The following is a 22,655-nucleotide window of genomic DNA, read 5'->3' as shown; positions in this document are numbered from 1 at the left end:
TGGTTCAATAACTACTAACCCTAGCACCTCAAAACCCATCTCAAATAGTAACCACAGGGGAAAAAAACAGCACAAGGAGATCAAAAATCATAGAGCATATTGATCAAGCTCATGGCTCATTCATCTAAGCACTGTTCTCAGCCTTTCTACAGTCGTATTTTTGACTCTGAATAGTCCACTCTGCTATGAAGTGCTGCCCATGATTAATATCGAAACTATTAAATAGCCCTTGGTCTGAGATGATGAACGATCCACATTCAGCTCACTTACCGATCCTGAATATGTATGAAAAGCCATCAAATTTAATGATGCTTTAGCATTCCCAAATGCAATACACACTGGGATTCCAGTCCGCAGGAATACAACAATCCACCCTTTGTAAATCCTATAAAACAAAGATTATGCTATGTTTGCTGACCGCATGTGGACAGTATTGCAGCCGTATTTCAAAAAGAATGGGTCCGCATGGATTTCAGCCACTCTGTGTGGAAATGCTGACGACAAAAAGCTAATATCATTAGACACGGAAAAAAGAAAAGAAAAGAAAAAAAAATCATAGGGTTATGTTCTCAAGAAGGCAAAACAAACAAATGCCACCCCCCTTAAGGGGCTTTCTCCTGTGGCTTTGTGCATTGCGGCTTCTTAATTATCACAGTCTCTGTGTTTCCTGTGTAATAGCTGTTGTGTGGGTGTGAGTTGTGTGGGTGTCCCATCTGAAGAAACGCTCTATCACTATGGCAAGTCATGCATAACAGTCTGAGCGTCTGAGTCTGTCCAAGTGTTTCAGATCATCACAAATGCACGTACATGTATGCGCACATATGTGGAGGGTACAAGGAGGGTATCATAGGACTCAGAACAAAGAAAAGCCTAAATCATCAATACGCTGCAGCTTCCTAATGATTTGCTTCCTCTGAAGGTCAAGACAACAAGCTGCAAATTAGGGGTGATCGAGCCAACAAAGCACAATATGGAGAGTGGATGGCAATGAATGCACTCTAGGTTTATCCAGTAAATGTGAGGAGATAATTACAGGATCATTAGGATTTAATGATATAGATAATTTTGCCTGAACAAAAACCAACCAAACCAAAATTTTAATTCATTTTATGAATATCTTTAAACAAAATTTTGAAAAAAAGTATGTTTATTTTATAGAACAGTACAGTTTTCAATAAAAAAATGGCATATTATATTCATTCCTTACACACATACTGATATATTTCAAATGTTTATTTCTTTTAATTTTGATGATTATAACTGAAACTAAGGAAAATCCCAAATTCAGTATCTAAGAAAATTAGAATATAACTTAAGACCAATACAAAGAAAGGATTTTGAGAAATCTTGGCCAACTAAAAAATATGAAAATGAAAAGTATGAGCATGTACAGCACTCAATACGTAGTTGGGGCTCTTTTTGCCTGAATTACTGCAGCAATGCTGCGTGGCATGGAGCCGATCAGTCTGTGGCACTGCTCAGGTGGTATGAGAGCCCAGGTTGTTCTGATAGTGGCCTTCACCTCTTCTGCATTCTTTGGTCTAACATATAGCATCTTCCTCTTCAAAATACACCATAGATTTTCTGTGGGGTTAAAGTCAGTTTGCTAACTAATTAAGAAAAGGGATACCATGGTCCTTAAACCAGGTACTGGAAACTTTGGCACTGTGTGCAGGTACCAAGTCCTGTTGGAAAATGAAATCTGCATCTCCATAAAGTTGGTCAGCAGCAGGAAGCATGAAGGGCTCTAAAACTTCCTGGTATACAGCTGCGTTGACCTTGGACCTCAGAAAACACAATGGACCAACACCGGCAGATGACAATGCACCCCAAACCATCACTGACTTTGGAAACTTTACACTGGACCTCGAGCAAAGTGGATTGTGTGCCTCTCCTCTCTTCCTCCAGACTCTGGGACCCTGATATCCAAAGGAAATGCAAAATTTACTTTCCTCAGAGAACATAAGTTTGGACCACTCAGCAGCAGCCAAGTCTTTTATAAAGCGAGATGCTTCTGACACTGTCTGTTGTTCAAGAGTGGCTTGACACAAGGAATGCGACAGCTGAAACCCATGTCTTGCATAAGTCTGTCCGTAGTGGTTCTTGAAGCACTGACTCTAGTTGCAGTCCACTCTTTGTGAGTCTTCCCCACATTTTGGCATGGGTTTTGTTTCACAAACCTCTCCAGGGTGTGGTGATCCCTATTGCTTGTACACTTTTTTTTCCACCACATCATTTCCTTCCCTTCGCCTCTCTATTAATATGCTTGGACACAGAGCTCTGTGAACTGCCAGCCTCTTTGGCAATGACCTTTTGTGTCTTGCCCTCCTTGTGCAAGGTGTCAATGATCGTCTTTTGGACAACTGTCAAGTGAGCAGTCTTCCCCATGATTGTATAGCCTACAGAACTAGCCTGAGAGACAATTTAAAGGCTTTTTCAGGTGTTTTGAGTTAATTAGCTGATTAGAGGGTGGCACCATATATACACACACACACAAACACACATATACACACTCACAAATATACTCCAAATATAAGATAAAACACAGATATAAGGTGTATACACACTAGGAAAGTCTGCTACAGTAGTTCACTTGCTTTGTTCCGGACCAAATACAATGTTGATTTTTTCTTTTCTTTTTTTGTTCTTTTGTTTTTTTGTTCACTTTCACACTGCCCTTTTTGCAAGTGAACCAAAAATTTTAAACAAAACCACACGTGTGCTAAGGTCATCCATTCACTGGAAAGGAATTCTCAAGCAAGGAAAAGCAGGGATTTCGAAAACAGAACAATCATGTAGATTTTTCATAATGCAACTGTTATTATTTTACTGATTTTCTGTTATCAGCTACAAACACAATATGAAGAGACTTATGAACATCAGATGAGACAATATCATCTATACGATGTTGTAACATGGATTTTGCGAAGATGAAGAATTGCTGCAAGACAATGTTGGAGAGAGCATGCTCATATTGTGCCTACCATAGCATGCTGACAATGGCACTGCGCAGAAGACGGATTAGGGTATAAAGAAATCGAAAGTGAAACTTTCTGCAATTGGGTCCGATCGAGGTCAGATCATATTCACACTCCAAAGGGGGAACGAACCAGAGTTAGTTTCAATCGAACCAAATAAAGACAGGTGTGAATACACCATTATTGTTCAATATGATGACAAAGCATATTTGGATACTTAAGCCAAATGTATGAATATAAGAATATATGTATGAATATCGCTGCACAAAAATAAATAAATAAATAAATAAATATATATATATATATTTTTTTTTTTAACATTGCACAAAAATATTGATAGGTCTTAGATAAACGTTAAAGGACAAAAGTAGATACAGCCTTAAAATGTAAGATACTTTTTTTAATTATTAAATAAATTAGCCTTGTGAAAAAAAATCATTTGTTTAAAGAAAAACAGTATACTATTCATTATGAATAAAAAAAGTTTAAAAAAAAAGTTTTCACAGATAAAAAAAGGTTAACATGCAATTAATCCATTTAATGTGTTCTAAATTCATTGTAATTTGCTCAATTTAATAACAACAAAAGTCTCCATTTAGATAAAAAGGCATGTGTGATTGTGCATGTGTTACACTGAAACATCTAAAGTGGGCAGACGGTCAGATTTTCAAGACAGTTTCCACAGTAACCAAGGCAGTAGCCATGAAGAGCAAAACCTTGAGTGGATTTCACTGAAACTTAACACTGCTTTTCCACAGAAGAAGGTTTTTAAAGGGGGGGTGAAATGCTCGTTTTCACTCAATATCCTGTTAATCTTGAGTACCTATAGAGTAGTACTGCATCCTTCATAACTCCAAAAAGTCTTTCTTTTTATTATATTTATAAGAGAAAGATAGTCTGTACCGATTTTTCCCGGAAAAACACGAGCGCCTAGAGGCGTGATGTGTGGGCAGAGCTAAAGAATCACGAGAGCCAGTAGGCTTTTGAGTTGAGAGCATGTGGAAGCTGTGACACAGATCCAGAGGCTGAAATTTAACAAGAGCAGCATCAGCAAAGGCGATATGCTATGTGGTATGTACTGAAACTGTATATATTTGCTTAGCGGTTTTGGAAAATGACTAAGTTCCACTTTATGTCGTCTTTTATTTTTTATTTTTTTAAGCTATACATGTGGAAAGTGCAGTTTGATGACAACATCGCATGTTGTTTACTTGATGTGCTTACGCGCTGATAGCTAAGTTAACAACACAGAGATATTTGAAGCACTTTTACTCACCGCATGTGGTTCCAACACACGATCATGACCCTTTTTCGTTGGGACTGCATTATCCTTAAGAAATAAACGATGTGCAATCCGAAATGCAGGGAACAAACAAAAACACTTGCACAACTCCGTTGATGCTCTGTAAAAATAAACTCCATCCACTGGTTCCTTAATGCTGTTTCTCTTTTCGTAATCTGTGCAGGGTTGTCTTGCCCTGGCAACCAAAAACACACTTCTTTTGTGACTTTTTGCGACACTCTCGCTCTGATCAGGCTGTGCTCAGCCTCTCAGTGCTCTGCTATACAGGAGCGCGCGCTCTTCCGGCAGAAGAGCGCGCACTTAGCACCCATATAAGGAAATTCCGCTCCATCTAACGTCACACAGAGCCATACTCGAAAAAAACTTTCCGAAACTTGTGACAAACCGGAAGAGGTTTTTTTGGAACAGAAATACTCCTTCAAACGTACAACTTAATTTTTGAAACTTTGTCCATGTTTAGCATGGGAATCCAACTCTTTAACAGTGTAAAAAACTCAGTATGCATGAAATAGCATTTCACCCCCCCTTTAATGCTTCTATTATGACAGTATCATTCTAACCTTGATTTTGTTCTCCAAAGGTGAAGTCTCAGAGCAGTCCACTATCTTTATCTATACTTTATCTAAATTTAAACAGTTCAAAATCTGTATGTAAAGTGTCTGAAGCTGAAAGAAAATAAAAAGTTGTATAAGCCTATGATGCAATACAAGCACTATAATGAAGCAATCAAAAATAAGGTAATCAGCTGAGAAATTCAGAAAGTAGATCAAAGAGAGAATAAAAATGCAGAGAGAGTAAAATATGAGAGAGAAAGAAAGCCTGAGAGGAGACGAGAAAAGAACCTGAAGCCTTAAGACTATGCATACATTATAGCTCACCTTAGACGGGAAGTGTGACATCAAAGCTATGCTAATGCTCATAAACAGCTCAAAGTAATGAGACCGTCACATGCGATCTCTGTCACATACCACCAGAAAACACAGCAATCAAAAGTAAACACTTCAGTACCTCGCTACCATATTGCACCAAGACATTTCACATGTGTTTAGCTAAACATTTGGAAACGTCTTGACATCTAAGAAAAATACGGAAACCAAGCAAATGAAATGTTTTCTGCTGGGGAGGAAATAAACTGCAACACACAGATGCCACTCACATATCTCCACCTCAGTGGTTTCTTGTATGATCTGTGCATAATAAATAGTAAATCTTCAAGCGTGAAAGTAATTACGATGCTTTGAATTCCTTTCACTTTTTTTTTATTGTTATTTCACAGTTACTGGACTAAGATTAATCACTAGTCTCAGTATCAGGTCTGCCTACATTGCATCTAATGCATATTGCTCACAAATATAATGTGTATAACAGTATAATATTGTGTAGATGCAACTTGTAGTTTTATTATAAATAAAAAATTAATAAATTTCAACACATTTATCATCAATACAGACATGATTTCTCATCAACATGCATGCAACTCAAAGTACATATCAGAGTTTTTAAGTCAGAATTTTGACTTAATAGTAGCATTCATGATCATTCAACAAATAAGTGCATTCTACCAAACATGATTTGAGTTCCAAATACAATGTTAAACTTTTCCACAATTGTAGAACTATTCATGTAGACATTATTTGAATGAGCCACAACTCAAATAGCAATTTGATCTACTAGTGTGTGATCGAGTTCAGATTTTTCACATAAAAACAAGCTATGGCTTGTCACTCAATTTAAATGTACTGTATTGTTCTTTTCCAAAATAAGTTGCAAACTGAACCAGACTTTATGCCCATAGTCAGAAATCTGTCCCTGTATGATCAATCATTACACAGTTACTGTCTAATCAATTGTCATTAGCCATCAAGGTGCTGATGGGAAAAAAATTAGGCCTGCAATCTATAAGTGCTGTAGGCTCTTTTAATTCACACCTGGCTGGTTCATTAGAAATTCCTCCTCACTCATATTCCCGGAGCCCTAACAAAGAGCCTCGTTAGAAGGGTTTAATTTGTGCCAGAACAAGCAGGGTTTGGATTTTTTTTTTTTTTTTTGTGGATTTCTCTGGAAAAAGATATGCTACTGCAAGTTAAAAACTAAGTTTTGTCTACTGCCAATCATTTGCAGCGTCAGCTGGGTTTTAATGGCAGATCTATCAGCGGTCTTTGTTCCACAACCTCATCATTTACAAATTAAGCACTGCTCATTAGCATGTGATAGCCATTTTATCCTCTAACAGAGCTTGGCTAACCTCTGGTAGTGCTTTGACAGACACATTTTCGGATCTCTAAATCCTGCCAGGTGCTCATTGTGTTCCTAGGCATCTCTAGAGATGGTGAGTGGCACCTCTGGAGTGACAGACGGCCTTTGCTCAGCTCATGAGTCTGCCTGCACTGGGACATAAACTCACGGTGACAGCCTCCATTCAGGCCTCCCAGGTGTCTCCTCTAAAACAGCTATTCAACCTTTCAGTTTCTTAATGAGAATCAACAAAGCATCAAAGCCTTTCTAAACTCCTGCTTCCTGTCTTTCACTAAATGATTCTCTCTTTTTGCAGCACAGTGGGAACGAATGTCACACTATGCAAGCTATATACTCTTTATTGTGTTTGTGTAGTTAGCATTTCAAGTGTCCTGCAGTGTAATATGCTATATTTTACCTAAAATACTTTTAATTTAACACATTATTAATTTTCACACCACTGCAGTATTTATGTTTAAAATGGCTATACTGCTAATATCACCGGTAGGTGTCGCTGTGAGGTAATTGTTGTTGCGCAATAACATAGTCCTTTCAGGCAAGTTGTGCCACTTGGCCGCTATCTTGGCAACGCCTCCGGGCAGCTATTTGAGACTAACAAGACCAGGCTCCTATCTAAATGAATGGGTAGAGAGTCAGAACTGCACTTTCACTGGTCACTGGGACATTAAAACAGCATGTATAGAAACAGCAGTGAAATATGATAAAATTTTATGACTCTGCCCCTTTTTCCTCACAGGTTATACCTTTACTATGCATGCGCAAGGGTTCCTCAACTGCGCGCATACGTCAGTGGGACCAGACGATAGGCTTAAATGTTTCCCGGCTTGAGTGTTAAAAGCAGATGATTGGCTTTCCAGCAGGAGGGGCGGGACATGTGCATACAACCACCATCTTTGCCGTTATGGGTTTTCCTTATATAGTTGTACTGAGGATTGAGGAAGTGGCATGACTCTTATAATCTGGCTCTGGCAATAATGCAAAGTAGCTTTAATTTTATATCTCAATCTATTTTAACTAAAAATAATTATCTCTCTCTCTCTCTCTCTCTCTCTCTCACACACACACACACACACACAAACATGCAATCATTATAAAGTTAGTTTTAGTTAGTTGCGTGTGCATCCTCGGTGCAAAAATTTTGTTTACGGTCCTATCCTTATGTATAACTGTCACAAATTCACACAAGCATTTCCATTTTTGAATACAATTTTGTCCTGACAGTCTGTGTTAAGTTTGAATCTTTACTGAATGAGTGCCGGTGTCGTGAGAAATCGAGTCCCCCTCTAAATTTGGTCCAATTAGACCAAGACATTAGCTGTTTTAAATGCCCGATCAAAAGTTGTCACGATAGCTTGTTGTAGCTTGTTTTTTTTTCAAGCTAAAATAATTTTGTAAATTCAACAAACACAAAGTAATCTGTAAAAATAAAAAACCCATAGCTTCGGTTATATACTTTTGAATGAAATATGTAATTCAAAAGACTTTAATGCTCATTATAATGAAGTTTAAACAACATAAATCAAAGCTGATTTTGCAGGAATTGTGATCAAGTGCTAAATAATACCCATTAAAAGTTTGTTGAGCCAACGGGATCACTGCGGACTCGATTTTGAGGGGGGGACTCGATTTCTCATGACACCGGGATGGCGGGCGGTTGCATGAATGTCAGACAACCGGAAAAGAGAGACAATTAATAATCAGCGCAAAAACATTCATTGTGCTGAAATAATTCTGAGATTATTATATTTATAATATAGATTTATAATAATCGTTGAAAAATATAATATAGTCAGAGTTAAATAAAAAATTGTCTATGATCTTTCAAGCTGTTTAATGGCACTCAACGGGTGTTGAAGTGCATCAGTCCAAAAGAAGTGAAATAAAAAGCGCCAATTCTTGATAAAAAAAGTGTCTCACACAGCTACGGGAGGTGAACAAAGTCCTCCTCTAGTGAGTCGATGCTTTTTTGTAAGAAAAATAACCATATTTAAAATGTAAAAATCAATTTAATGTAACTTGCACTTACTGTTGTACACAAAAGGACGTTGACGTATGAGGTCGGCTTTGCGAATGTGCTGCTCAAAAGTGTCGAATGCGAAAACGATCTCTCAAAACAAAGCAACGGTTACTAATCCGAAGTACAAAATGAGGATTTTTTTTTTTAATGAAGAATGTCCGAGGATTTTTATACAAGCCAAGAGGAGACAACAATACTCCAAATGATAGGAGTTTTTTTCTTTGTTAAAGTAAGGAAACTTCGCTATCTTTGCTCCTGATAACAAATGTTGGTTTTCACGAGATTCACCGACCAAGGCCAGATTCGCTCTCATTTAGCCAACATATATCATTAGCTGTTATCTCATGCCATCCCATGGTAACATTTCCCTAACTTGCACTTTCCAGAAAGTACCAAAAGTAAGTAGTTGTTCAGATAAATAAGTAAAAATCCCTGAACCACACAGGTCACAACAACAGTGCTGTCGCCCTCATTAAACATGAGACTGAAATAGTTTGTGGTGTGTGATAAATCATTGGCTTATGAGAGAGAGCAGGGTGGTGGTGCATTTGTATTCCACCAGCTGTTAGCAGACTTCTATCTGCTTTGAGCCTCTCATGGCCATAGAGAGAGGGAGAGAGACTGCATTAAGCCATTATAGTCTGCCGTTCACCCTGAATACAGATGTGCATTCAGCCATTTCAGTCCATCATTTAGTGTCAAAATGCACAGGAGACAGAGGCCAGAGGAGGTAATCATATCCGCAATAAACGCACCTACCAAATCTTTATCTTCATCAGTTAGGCCAAGTGAAGTGCAATTAGGGTCTTCTGGTGTAAGACATATCGCCTAGCTGCTCTTTACAGTTTCTGCTTTTGTACAGCTGTAGATAAGCAGCCATTTCCATTATCAAAAACTGGTGCAAGGATACAGCAAGAGCTTTAATATGCTCTTAACACTTAAGTGAGTATATCAAGCATGCCGGGTGGTACTGTCTCATTTTATAGCTGCTGCAGACCTCTTTTATGGCTCAATATCTGCTTACTTTAGTAAGATCTGCTTACTGCAAGCCAAACCTGGCCAGCCATGTTTGCAGCAGGGGAGCTGTATCAGATGTCACCTACTGTATCAGAAGGTTTCGAACAATTTCAAAATGTTTAAAAGTTTCAGTGGTTTCAGTTTCTGTGAACCAATGAACCAGAGTCTATGGTTTTTACCTTATACCTGGTCCATTTTATACTTTTGTATAAATTATTAATAGGCATGCAACGATATTATAAATACAGAAATATTATGATAGCAAAATTCTTGATATTATAGTGGTCACATGACAATATGAAATGATAGGTCTTCTGGGCAAAAAGTGTAGTTTTTAAATTTATATTAGAACTTCTTCACCTAAAATGCATAAAAGGCCATTTTTGCACAGTACTGTGTCTGTCAAATGAACTAAAACTGAAAGCACAATATGGCTTAATCCCTTCAGTCAGTTTACACTGCACATTTCGAAGTGTGCACTTCAATAAGGTTATCAGGGATGTGTGATATGGGGAAAATTTCCAATTGCGATTCTTTCTTTTTTTTTTTTTTGACAGATATTGCGATTTTAAATTAGCAAAGTCAAGCTTCAGCTCAATATTGTCAATAATGTGCAGCACAGTATGAGTATCATTACCCTGCTGAAAAGAAAGAAAAAAAACCCCCAGAAATTCCTACAGTTTCCGTGAAACCATTACAAAATTCCTTTTTGTTTTTGGCATTATTCCAATGGGAATTACTGTTGTTCTATCCAGTGCAATTCCCATTATAATTTATAACAATATAAATTATATATATTTTATTTTTATTTTCAGCAGACAAGATTATAATGGTATAAATAATTTTATAGAATTAACTTAGTTACTGAATTTCACTGGAAATATTTATTTTTTTATATAAATAAAGAACTGTATATCTTTAGTCAATTATTAAAGTATTACATGTTACACTGTATTTGGGATTTTAAGAGCAAGTGGAAAATGTGAAAATAGCAAGCAGTTAGACTGAATTTACATTCATTTTAAACGTGGAGCCAGGCGCGAGTCGACGCAGGTTGCGTGCATGCATCCAGCCATGCATACTGCCAGATAGGCTTGTGGAGATTTGCGGTGCAGGCCCGCGCGAGAATATAACTGAGCATTACGAAACAGGCTACGTGAGTGCGCCAAGTGTGAACGGCTCGTCCGTGACGCGGGAATCGCGCCATGTGGGGAAGAGAGGAGTGAGTATGAGAAGCATTCGGAGACACGGGCTGTGTGTGCGATCTTCTGAATTGGGAATAGTGAACATGCAATAAGGGATGCCCTTGATATGCATTGTGACGCAGCTCTTGTAAATTATCTTTTTTTGATCGTTGTCTGTCTTTTCAAATCTTAAGCTACATAATGTTTTTCTTTAGTTTTAATTTAAATTAAATGTATGCATTTAGCAGAAGCTTTTATCCAAAGCGACTTACAGTGCATTCAGGCTATCAATTTTTACCTATCTTGTGTTCCCGGGGAATCGAACCCCGAACCTTGCACTTGATAACGCAATGCTCTACCAGGAACTCATGAGCGAGTTGATTATCGGGCTCGGCTGGGTGTTCATCTTCAGTTCTCTCTTCACAGCAGTTCAGTCAGTGTACTGTTTGAGGACATGAAATAACCCAGGATATTGGTTTATTTAAACTCAGAGGGAGTGTCAGCCACATTAAAAAAGTTTACAGCTTAAGTCATTAATGTGTATTGGAGACGCAAACCGTCTAAAACTATTCAGTTCGATTTGGTGAACTGGTTCAAAAAGATCTGGTTACATTGAATGAACCGGATATCACAAACTGCTTTGTTTTGAACTCTCTCACAACATACATGGAGAAGACAATGCTGAATAAAGTCATAGTTTTTGCTATTTTTGGACCAAAATGTATTTTGGATGCTTCAAAAAATTCTAACTGAACCTCTGATGTCACATGGACTACTTTGATGATGTTTTTCTTACCTTTCTGGACATGGAGGACATTCAATGGAGGGACTGAGAGCTCTCGGACTAAATCTAAAATATCTTGGATAAACTGAGGTCTCACGGGTTTGGAACTACATGAGGGTGAGTTATTAATGACACAATTTAGATTTTTGGGTCAACTATCCCTTTAACACAGGAGTTAATGTTCACATTTATGAACACCAATTAAAAGATGTGAAACTGCATTTTGGTCCATTTTTGATTGACCTAAAGAATGAAAGCTGTATCATACACTTGAGAAATTATGAGCTACATCACCACTTATCTCATGAGATACCATCACCACTTATCTTACACTTAGCTCACGAGATATACATATACTTGGTTCACTAGAATGATACAATATTTTAATACTATTTTTATGATTTTTTTAAATGACAAAATAAGGCCTGCACAATTAATTGAAATGGAATTGAAACCATGATTCGACATAAGCTTTGATTTTCATGAGTATCTTTCAGAGAAGCACGGTTCTGTGATCAGCAGTAAATCTCCATCCGAAGGCCAGAGGCGCACTCGCACTGAAAATCCAAATATGCCCCGAAGAAGAAACCACTGCAGCTGAATATACAGTACAGCCATTTTTAAAATCTAGATATTAAAGAACTGTTTATTCCCAGATACAGGGAATTAAAATAATCGGTAACACTTTAGAATAAGGTTCCATTAGTTAATGTTAGTTAATGTATTAATTAACATGAACAAACAATGAATAATACATTTATTACTGTATTTATTCATCTTCGTTAATGTTAGTTAATGAAAATACAGTTATTCATTGTTAGTTCATGGTAATTCACAGTGCATTAACTAATGTTAACAAGCACAACTTTTGATTTAAATAATGCATTAGTAAATGTTGAAACTAACATGAACTAAGACTTATAAATGCTGTAGAAGGATTGTGCTTGCTTAGTTCATGTAAACGAAAGTAGTTAACTAACATAAACTAATGGAATCTTATTCTAAAGGGTTACCAAATAATCAATTCTAGATTATTTGGTACTACTCTACTTTCAAAGTACTTTGAAGAAAGGTCTTCACTTTATCCAACGTTCTTAAATAGTAAAAACTTGATTTCAAATTTAAGTGCACTATCAAAACATAAGTCCAAGTTTTTTACACCTGATTTAACTGAAGAAGATCAAACACCAGAATTTTCACAGTCACGCACTAATACAAAGTTTGTAAACAAGTGTATTAACAGTAATCGTTGCAAACTGTTTTATTAAGCGCAAGGTTGGGGGTTCGATTCCCCGGGAACACATGATAGGTAAAAAATGATAGCCTGAATGCACTGTAAGTCGCTTTGGATAAAAGCGTCTAATAAAAATGCATACATTTAATTAAATTAAATTTTTAATAATTAATGATTTCAAACAACATACACAGCGTTTCCTTTAGATTGGCAGGTTTGAGCGTGGGAAAATACAGTTTATGCATTCAGCAAATTAACTTTTTTGTTGGACGATAGACCTTGTTGGGAATGCACTGCTTGTTTGGCAGTGGAACACTGAACCTTCACTTCACCAGACGCGACACCGCCGCATTGCAACAGGTTTTGTCTGTCTAGTGTCTCCACAAGACATTTGAACTCTGTGTCAGTGCTTTATAAATAGGATGAGTCAGTTACTGTCAGGGATTTGTCGTGTCGTCCCGCATCCATAGTATCATCACTGATTATAATGAGTATTTTGTCACGCTGCTCCGCTCGCGTCTGTTAAACAGGATGTATTTAGCTTTCTTATTTAAGCTACTTTGTTTAACGGTTTTATTTCTTTGATTTTTATTTTAGTGTTTTGCAGGCTGCGTATTCAGAAGTGCTATATAAATTTATAAAATATATTACTGTACATGCATGCACAGTTTTAAGGTAGCTTTAATTGCCTTTCTGGAACATTTCCGCACTCACTTCACTCATGCCTGGTGCTGAAGTGAAGTGGAGCAGGCGTCTGAAACACCTTATATATAAATAAGTGCCACCGGCGGTTATTTGGTCCATTACCACCACGGTGGTAAAAATCTGCCACCATCACAGCCCTAACAGGTACAACAGAGTCACCTGAGTTAGTGGCCATTAAAACGTCATTTAAAATGTTTACAGGTGCTGTCTGTCACTGTAGAGTGAAACTTTCTAAAACCACTTTCTAAAATTAGATTGAAATGTTGGATCCAAATTCGACTTTTTAAAAGAGGTTAAACAATTGCATGCTTTAAACAGTCAGGTACAATTCCTGATTCTTGTATTTTGAATCAGATTATTTTGCTGAATGTGTTTTTGTGCTGGCACCTTGGCTGGTTTAGGACTGTTATGGATAAATAAAGATGACAATTACACAGCATGTAGGTGGCAGCAAATCCCTGTTTTAATAAATGATTCATTGAATAGTTCAAAACGGCAGATTCAATTAGAAATGAAACAACTGAATGGACCATTGAATCACTGACTCGCATGATTCTTTCAAAAACAGATTAATTCAAGGAGTAATACACCGAATGGCTTTACACTGTTGTACACAATTATTAGTATATTTATGTGCTGATATTCAGAAAACTACATTGCTTGTGAAATATATATACAAACATAATAACTCATACATGGGTGTTTTTTTCTTTCATTGCTGTAATGCATTATAACTGCATTCTAATGGGCTTCATTGTGCAGTTAATGCTTCTGGACTCTCAAGATGTGTTTTTGTTTATTTTTTGCAAAGGTGGTGACATACTGTACTCATCAGCTCCCCTTCCGTCTCTTAGTCCCTCACAGTCACACATACAGCACAATGACATTATGCCAGGGGAATGTCTTTAAATTCTAATCAAGAAAAAAAATCATACCTTCTGTTGTCTTCTTTTTAAATAACTTCAAAGTTGCACTTGAACCATTTTGCACAAAAAATTACAGAAACTTGCTTCAGTTTGTGCGCTGCTTGTTACAGTACCAAGTTCTGATTGGCCAATCACTATTATTAAGTGCATTAATTATTATAAGTAGAGAATTTTGATATTTATTTGCATGATAAATTTGATATAATACACATTATTGATCTAAAGGGGATGGTTTCAAAGGAGGGATGCTTTTTGTCATTTTTTTCCACCAGGTGATGCCACCCCCAGCCCCCCATCAAAAAATCATGGTTATCAGTTCAGTGCAGCTCTACAGAGTTGGATACTCACTGATACCGATTACATTTCTATTTTGCTCATTTATGCAGACCTGAGTAAACAACTACGATGTTATAGTAGGTCTTACTCCACTTTGTCATGTGAACCTAAGCATCAATTTGATAGATTGCACAAGCATGCGGCACCCTAGACCAGATTAAGGCCATCCATGTTGTTGAGGCTCTTCCTCTATGTCTGTAATCTGATCAGTTCAGATAAAATCAGGTCTAACGCTCTGATGCACTCGCCAACACAAAACACTTCCTTTCTTAGAACACAACACAAATATTTATCCCATTTTCACCTTGCGAATACAAGACTAATATTTGCAAACAGATTAGACAGGGGATTGGCATTGCTGAAAGGACCTATAATAGAGATCAGAGAAAACAAATATGAAATGTTTTCACATGCATGTGTATATAAATCTTTCCAAGCCAATTCTGTTTAGATGATGAGGCTTAAATAAGTGCAGTATGGATGCATGGGCTACTTTAAAGAGATAGCTTTGGTTAGCTAAGCTCTATTAATCTTGTTATGGATGACACAGGCTTTGCTCCATTCAGAGGAAAGCAGAAGGTAGCGGTGATATGCTAATGCAGATGACAGCTAATGCACGCTGATGATTTATTTCTAGATCAGAGAGGCCTGATGAAGCTTCAGTCACCAAAGACTTTCATTGGGACTGCAACAACAAACAGCACTCCTATAATCTTCCATGACTCCATCAGAATCATAAATGGTATATTCTTTATTTATAATTTTATGGTCTACTCCACCACATTTATTAGAAGTCAATGTTAACTGAGTACACAAATGTGGATGAAAAATCAAAAGATTTCTCAAGAATATCCCCAAGGATTTAATTTTACCACATATTTAAAAATAAAATCTGGATATTATGCTCTATTTATATATATATATATATATATATATATATATATATATATATATATATATATATATATATATATATATATATATATATATACACACATAATATACATTCACCTCATTTTGATGCAGGCTATATAGACCAAAAACAAATTGAAATCTTTGTCAAAAACATGTTTTTGGTATGAATTTCAGGTGAGAAGAAAAAAAAAATAGGTACTGTTATACTGTTTTACTTGCATTCACCGCGATTCTAGGCCGAATCTGTATCTGTATGCATGAGACTGTCTGAATCCCTGCAGAATTCACATTTCTGTTGTAAAAAGAGAAAAACTGTGCAGAAGTAATATTTGCTGTTATGCATGTGTGTCCGAAGCTGCAGTTGCTGTGTGACGCGTGTCCCAAAAGAAAAAAAGAAAACTGAATGCGCTCCGAGAGGTCGTTAAAATGAATTTCCTATTTTCGTTTACAAAACTTGTGTTGGTTGGTCCAATCGATTTGTGCAATAGATTTTCTAAGTTTTAGACTAGACGGGAGAAGGGATGGGAAAAGATCTGGGCACAGTTTTTCCCGAACTTCGTGCCAAGTTAAAGCGGTGTCGATCTGTTTTAATTAATTTTTTTAAATGTGTCCTAAATTGACAGGGTCGGTCGGGTTACGGCAAACAAGAATATTTTTAAGGATGGCCTCAGTTAAAATGTCTATGCATTCATACATGGTTACAAAGTTTTAATTATAATTACTAAAGTTCTACCATTAAATTATACGTGATTATCCAGATTTCATATTATAATGCTTGACTGACTGATGTTAAGATTGTACTTTCAGGTATTTAAAAATCTGTACCATAAAAAAAAAAAAAAAAACCTTTATATTGTGGCAGTTTTTTCTGTGGTATTGAAAATGGTATCGAATATCGATATTTTTCAAGGAATCATATCGAAGTTTGAAATTCCATTATCGTGACAACACTAATTTACTTAGTAATTTATTTAGTCATTTAACAGACGCTTTTATCTAAAGGGACTTACAAATGAAGACAATGAAAGCATATATATATATATATATATACACACACACACACACACACATATAAATATTATAAATACACCAGGAGGGAACATTTAATTTAAAAGTCCGTAAAACTGACTTTGTGCTTCTATGTGATGGCACAATTAAGCAACGTTAACTTGCAGAACGCCAGCTTCTAGAGGGCACATAAGTCTGAAGTAATACATTTAGGTAAATGGGAGCAGGGCCAGTGGTAGTTTTGTAGGCAAACATCAATGCATTGAATTTTATGCGAGCAGCTATTGGAAGTCAGTGAAAATTGATAAACAGAGGTGTGACGTGTATTCTTTTCGGCTCATTAAAAATTAATCTTGCTGCCGTGTTCTGGATTAATTGTAAAGGTTTGATAGAACTGGTTGGAAGACCTGCCAAGAGAGCATTGCAATAGTCCAGCCTGGACAGAACAAGAGCTTGAACAAGGAGTTGTGCAGTATGTTCCGAAAGAAAGGGCTTTTATGAAACCATTTAGACAAAAAGGTTCTTCTATGGCATTGTGAAGCACCTTTATTTTTTTGTATATGACAACATTTCCAGGATGCATTGAGGAGGAGCCCAAACTACACTCAGTGGCCAAGTGATGCTTATGCTGCATGATATTGGTACAGAGTCTGTGTAATAAACAATGTGTGACTGTATATTTCAAGCTGGAAAGTACATTTAGTTCCCACTTTACGATGCTGGTTATCTACAGAATGGATTAAAATGCTGATAAAGTCAAGAAAAGATGAGACATAAACACATGACAGTATGATTGAGATGTTAAAATGTAAAATAAAATAAAAGAAATAAAACAATTATGTGGCACCTTAAAAAAACCATTTGACGCCTAAGTTTTTTTTAAATAGGAGACAATGGCTCTTTACTTGATTTTTTTGTTTGGATCTCTGTGATATTATTAGATTAGAAAACTCATATTTTGTCACTTCCTCTTGTTTCTAGTGATTTATTCCCTATTTTTACCCTTGGTGGCCTGATCATTTTTCTATGTACAATCTCAGTAGACCACATCAGCCACCATCCAGTACAACAGTGCTGCAGACAAAGAGCAACACACATTCACTGTGAACACAGAAGAAAGCCTCCATTCCCCAACACATACACATAACTAATGGCATTATAGCCTCTTTGGCCTTTGTACACAGAATCTATTTCTATTCACAGCTGTCAGTTTTCTCTTGCTTAAAGCAGTAGGGTGGCAAGATCAAAACAAGGCACCGGTGCCTCAGTGACAGCTCATTATCACAGACAAACACCCCCTAAAGTGACTCCCACTCGAACCTCTGCCATTTTACCTCACCGCTTCTCCTGTCACTCTGACAACAACCACACTCTCCCCATCTCTGAACGCCAGCACTCCCGAATCCAGCATTCAGAACGTTTAGAGCTGATCATGACCTCAATGTGGCTGTTTTGTGATTTTATGCAGCTTCGAAATCTGGCTGTTTTGACTGGAATTGTTTCAGTTTACGTCTCTCGCCAAATGTTTTCTGAATGCCTGCCCGAAAGCTTTTTACATCCCAGTGACTCTGTCCTCTGTGACTCAAAAATAGCTTCCAGAAGATTCAGGTGGAGCCTCACAGCATCTGCAGAAACACTGCAAGGTTGTTTTAACCTGTGCGGACCTGTAATAAAAGAATAACCTAGGGGGTCTGAGTTGTAACTTTTTAGTATTGGCAAACATCTTGAGCGGTCATCTGCTGTTTATCTCAAAGTTGGAAGTAAGGTCATGATGTGAACTAAAGGTTGAGAATTGACGTCATATCCAGTATCTAATCTATTTTGACATGTTTACATTCATCTCTTTGGGACACAGATCTATTGGGTTTAATTCTATTGTTTTAGCTGACATAACTCATGCACAACAGCTGGCCACCCAGGCCTGCAAATACTCCATACCAGTTAGAGTAGATACAGTCTACAAATCTTCCACAGAAAACAACATGGATGATTGACTGACAGAAATGATTCAACCTTGTAGTCTATGACATCAAACAAAGTCACAAAAGCTAGAGAAATAAATATAGGAATATTCATTACTCAACCAAACACATATACTCTACCAGTCAAACATTTGAAATTAGTACTGTTTTAAAAAAAAATGTTTTTGAAGGAAGTTTTTTTATACTCACCAAGGCTACATGTATTTGATAAAATATATTTACAATATAACAGATTTCTATTTGAAAATCGCATAAGATGGAAAAGCTGAGTTTTCAACAGCCATTACACCAGTTTTCAGAGTCACATGATCCTGCTAATTTGGTGCTCAATTATGTTATATTATATTACATTAGTTATTACTGCTGCAATAGAACAGCATTTATTAGAAATATTTTTTTTCTTAATTTTAAAAATGTATTATGTGTTTTGTTTTTGTTTTTCATAGAAAATAATATTTCACAATATTCCAATATTTTATTGTATTTTTGATCAAATAAATGCAGCCTTGGTAAGTATAAGAGACTTCTTTCAAAAGCATAAAAAAATATTTAATTCCATTATTTCGACCAGTGGTGTACATAGCTTCCAATTTTCATTTAATTCTATATTTGGAGCAGGAAATTCAGAGGAACAAACCAGAGACATCGCCGCTTCTCCAGACATCCGTAAACAGCAGGATATTAGGTTTCACCATCTCAGCACAGTTACCATGTATCCTAATTACTCACATGCAAAGAACCACTGTATGACTGAAACGATCTTCACAACATCGGTCACAAACATGTAGCTTATAGTTTACTGCACTACTATAATTCACATTATCCAGCCTGCGAGTTGCATCATTTCAAAGAAAGCTCAGTTTTACTCAGAACTGCAAAATAACTCAATGAGTGTGATAATCCTTTTTACCCTTTCCAATTCCTTACTCAAACAATCACGCAAGCTGTGGGAATCATTGCGCTCTTGCTGGCTTCTTGGCTTCATCTCATCATATCAAGGGTCTAAGCTCAGCAAGAGTAATTAAACAAGTCTGAAGGACTTACTGGCAGCCTGGCACCACATTCAACACAACAGAACACAACAGGATCGGTCCACAGCGCTGGAAAACATGCTAATTCCGATGTTATGTAAAGAAGGGGAAACAATGCTGCACATTTTGCAATGTACACGTTAAAGTAGTTCCACAAAACTGTTACATATTAAATGTGCAGTTTGTTAGAAGTACTGTAACATAAATACCCTATTACAAAGTATACAACCCTTTTTCCTTATATATGGTCTTGTCAGCATGATAAAACCATAGTTTCACACACCCATATCCAAAAAGACTTGGATCCGGCCCTCAGAGCTTCTGTGTGAGCCATAAATTGAATTATAGCACCACCAGCCAGTGGAAGAGGTGCTGCAGTTCAGTTACACATCTACACCCTGTGAAAAAAAAACTACTGCAGCCAAAAATATAAAGCATTTTCATATCCAACAATATATTTCACATGTTGGTGTTTTATAAACTTAGAAACAACAATATACTGTAGTAAATTAAATTTCATTTCAAGTAATTCAATATAAATTTAGGATTTTTGTCAAAGTAACTGATGGAATCTGACTCAGCTTAAAATAAATTTTTATGGTATATTATTTTGAATTTAGATATAAAACAATTTTGAAACAGATTATAATTGATATTTTAAATAAAGTAATAAAATGTATGGATTTGAAAAAAAATGTAAAAGCTCAAGAGCATCACAAAATAAAGCATGCAGGATATACATAACTGTTTTGTTAATTTATCATTTTTTGGTTATAGAAAGGATAATGAAGACTGATTATGACATTTCATATTGCTGTATATGCTGCAGGTGTATGGTAAACGAGATAAAACCTAAATAACAATGACAAGAATCAGTCTAATAAAAAAATAAAAAAATTAAAAACTCAATGTAGGTGTTCAGAATAATCAAACAGAGCTGCACATATCATCTAAATAACCCATTTTTTAACATGTATTTTCTCCTACAGCCCTTAATATTAACCCAGCATGCTTGAAATGTATAATTAAAACCATTTGCTAAAAGATGAAACTAAAAATATTTCTCTTGCCTATTTGATCACGCACAAAATTCATTTTTAGGGAAAAACACAATATGAAATGCAAGTTCCATACGCTCCAGTGAATGCAAGTACGACTTTTATAGGGAAAAGAATTACATGAAATCCGAATGTACATAATATGACTGGGATACGCCTCCTATATCATCGACTGGATCTGTGCCAATTCTGAAGACTTACTTCATTGCTTCTGCTAGTCAATAGCTCACAAATAAACCCTCATGACACACAAAATGAAACTCTTAATGTCACCATCACTTATAACAGAGCAGATTACGGATGTGGATGCATATGAAAGAATGGATTTCAATCTAGTCTTTCAACACAACCCCCTCCACCGCCCAACAACCACACAACCACACACGCACACAATCTCATCCATCCCATTATCTCAACTATACAAGCACTCAGACCAAACCTTGGCTATATGTTTTATGCATGAAGCTGGTGTTCTACAATAAAATATTCTGAAGCATTTCAATCTACTTACTTCTCATTTCTGAGAGCAAAATAATGTGTTCTTCTCCTTAAGATATATGTTGACCTTGCCTAAAAACCAAAGACCCTCCAGATACTCTGAAAAGAGATCCGGACTCTCGTCACAGATTCCTCAAGGAGATCGAGAAGGGACAGTTCAATGTGAAAAGCCATTCAATATTCAGACTGAAAAGTTTACCTAGCAGAAGGAACGCCAGTCCGGCTTGAAGCACCGAGGGTCAGAGGAACCGAATCTTCTCACTTGTCATATTTTCCCATGTTGTGCTCCACTGGATTCACACTAAATTCAAAGGTGCGTGCGATATGAAGGCATCCAACTCCCCAAAGCACATATCCAAAGCCACTAAAATCCAATAGGTTTTTTTTTTTCCTTTCGACGTAACGGACAAATATCCCGAAAAACGTACCCTGAGGGACAGTCAAATTCCTGCGCAATGTGCCCGACGCCCCTCAAGAAAGCCAAGTACTTGTTTTCCCCTCAGATACTCGGAAGCTCGTGCCATTCTCCTCCCGCCCGTCGACGCACCTCGCTCGAGCGCGAGCTTTCGTCCGCATTAAACCCGAGAAGTCAAATCAAATCTCAACAGAGAGACCTTCTCACCACCGCACCTTTACAAGTAACGTTACTTCCTCCCCGCTTAATCCACACAATCACTGACCGACAGCCTTCCGCGCCAACCTCCCATCCAAAGGGCACCAAAAGTGTCTTCTCAGACAGCGTACGCTCTCCACGCGCGACTGGAGATGGATGAATAACTCGAAATGTCTCCGATAAGTCGCTATAACACACATAAGATGCTGGAAATTTAAAGGGAGGTCTAATTAATTGCACATGAAGTGGGAAGAGAGAGCAAATGCATCATAACAGATCGAGCTGTTTAAACAAACTAATTTTGCACCAGCCAGCCGCTGCCTGGGATCATCCGTATAACGGCTGTGCTCTCTCTCCTGCTGTTCGGATTGGGAGAGAGAAAGCAGGACGTCATCAAGGATTGGCTCAGATTGACGCTCGCAATACTTGATACGTGTGTCACTCTGCGCCTCTCAGCGAGAAGTGTTGTTGATTTAAGGCTCGAAGACAACGGAAAAGGTAAAGAAATCCACGGATTATGGCAAGCTGCTTTAGCGTTTATTGCTTAGGACAAAGTATCGATTATTACTTTTTTAGCCAATAAATTAACCAGTATTACGACTAAGGCTTTTTAATTTCACAGGCTTATTTTCATTAGATAGGCTACTACTGAAGGGTTAGTTCACCCAAAAATGAAAATTCTGTCATTAATTACTCTCGTACCCTCATGTTGTTCCGAACCCGTAAGACCTTTGCTCATCTTCGGAAAACATATTAACATTTTTGATGAAATCTGAGATCTATCAGACCCTGCATATACAGAAATGCAAC

General features: G+C 37.0%; 1 protein-coding gene across 1 annotated transcript in view; it reads right to left on the bottom strand.

Annotated features, from left to right (window-relative positions):
• Window positions 1-22,270, bottom strand: part of LOC113074181 (leucine-rich repeat and fibronectin type-III domain-containing protein 5-like) — a 53,203-nt gene extending 30,933 nt beyond the window's left edge. The window contains exon 1 of the mRNA XM_026246936.1: window positions 21,432-22,270. The gene's annotated coding sequence lies outside the window, so the exon portion shown is untranslated. The remainder of the gene's footprint in view (window positions 1-21,431) is intronic.
• Between the last annotated feature and the right edge of the window lie 385 nt (window positions 22,271-22,655).

Source organism: Carassius auratus, unplaced genomic scaffold, assembly GCF_003368295.1.
Source record: "Carassius auratus strain Wakin unplaced genomic scaffold, ASM336829v1 scaf_tig00013793, whole genome shotgun sequence".
In the NCBI taxonomy this organism is placed as follows: Eukaryota; Metazoa; Chordata; class Actinopteri; order Cypriniformes; family Cyprinidae; genus Carassius; species Carassius auratus.
The sequence above is the reverse complement of the archived record's forward strand: the minus strand, read 5'-3'. Positions and strand labels throughout refer to the sequence as shown.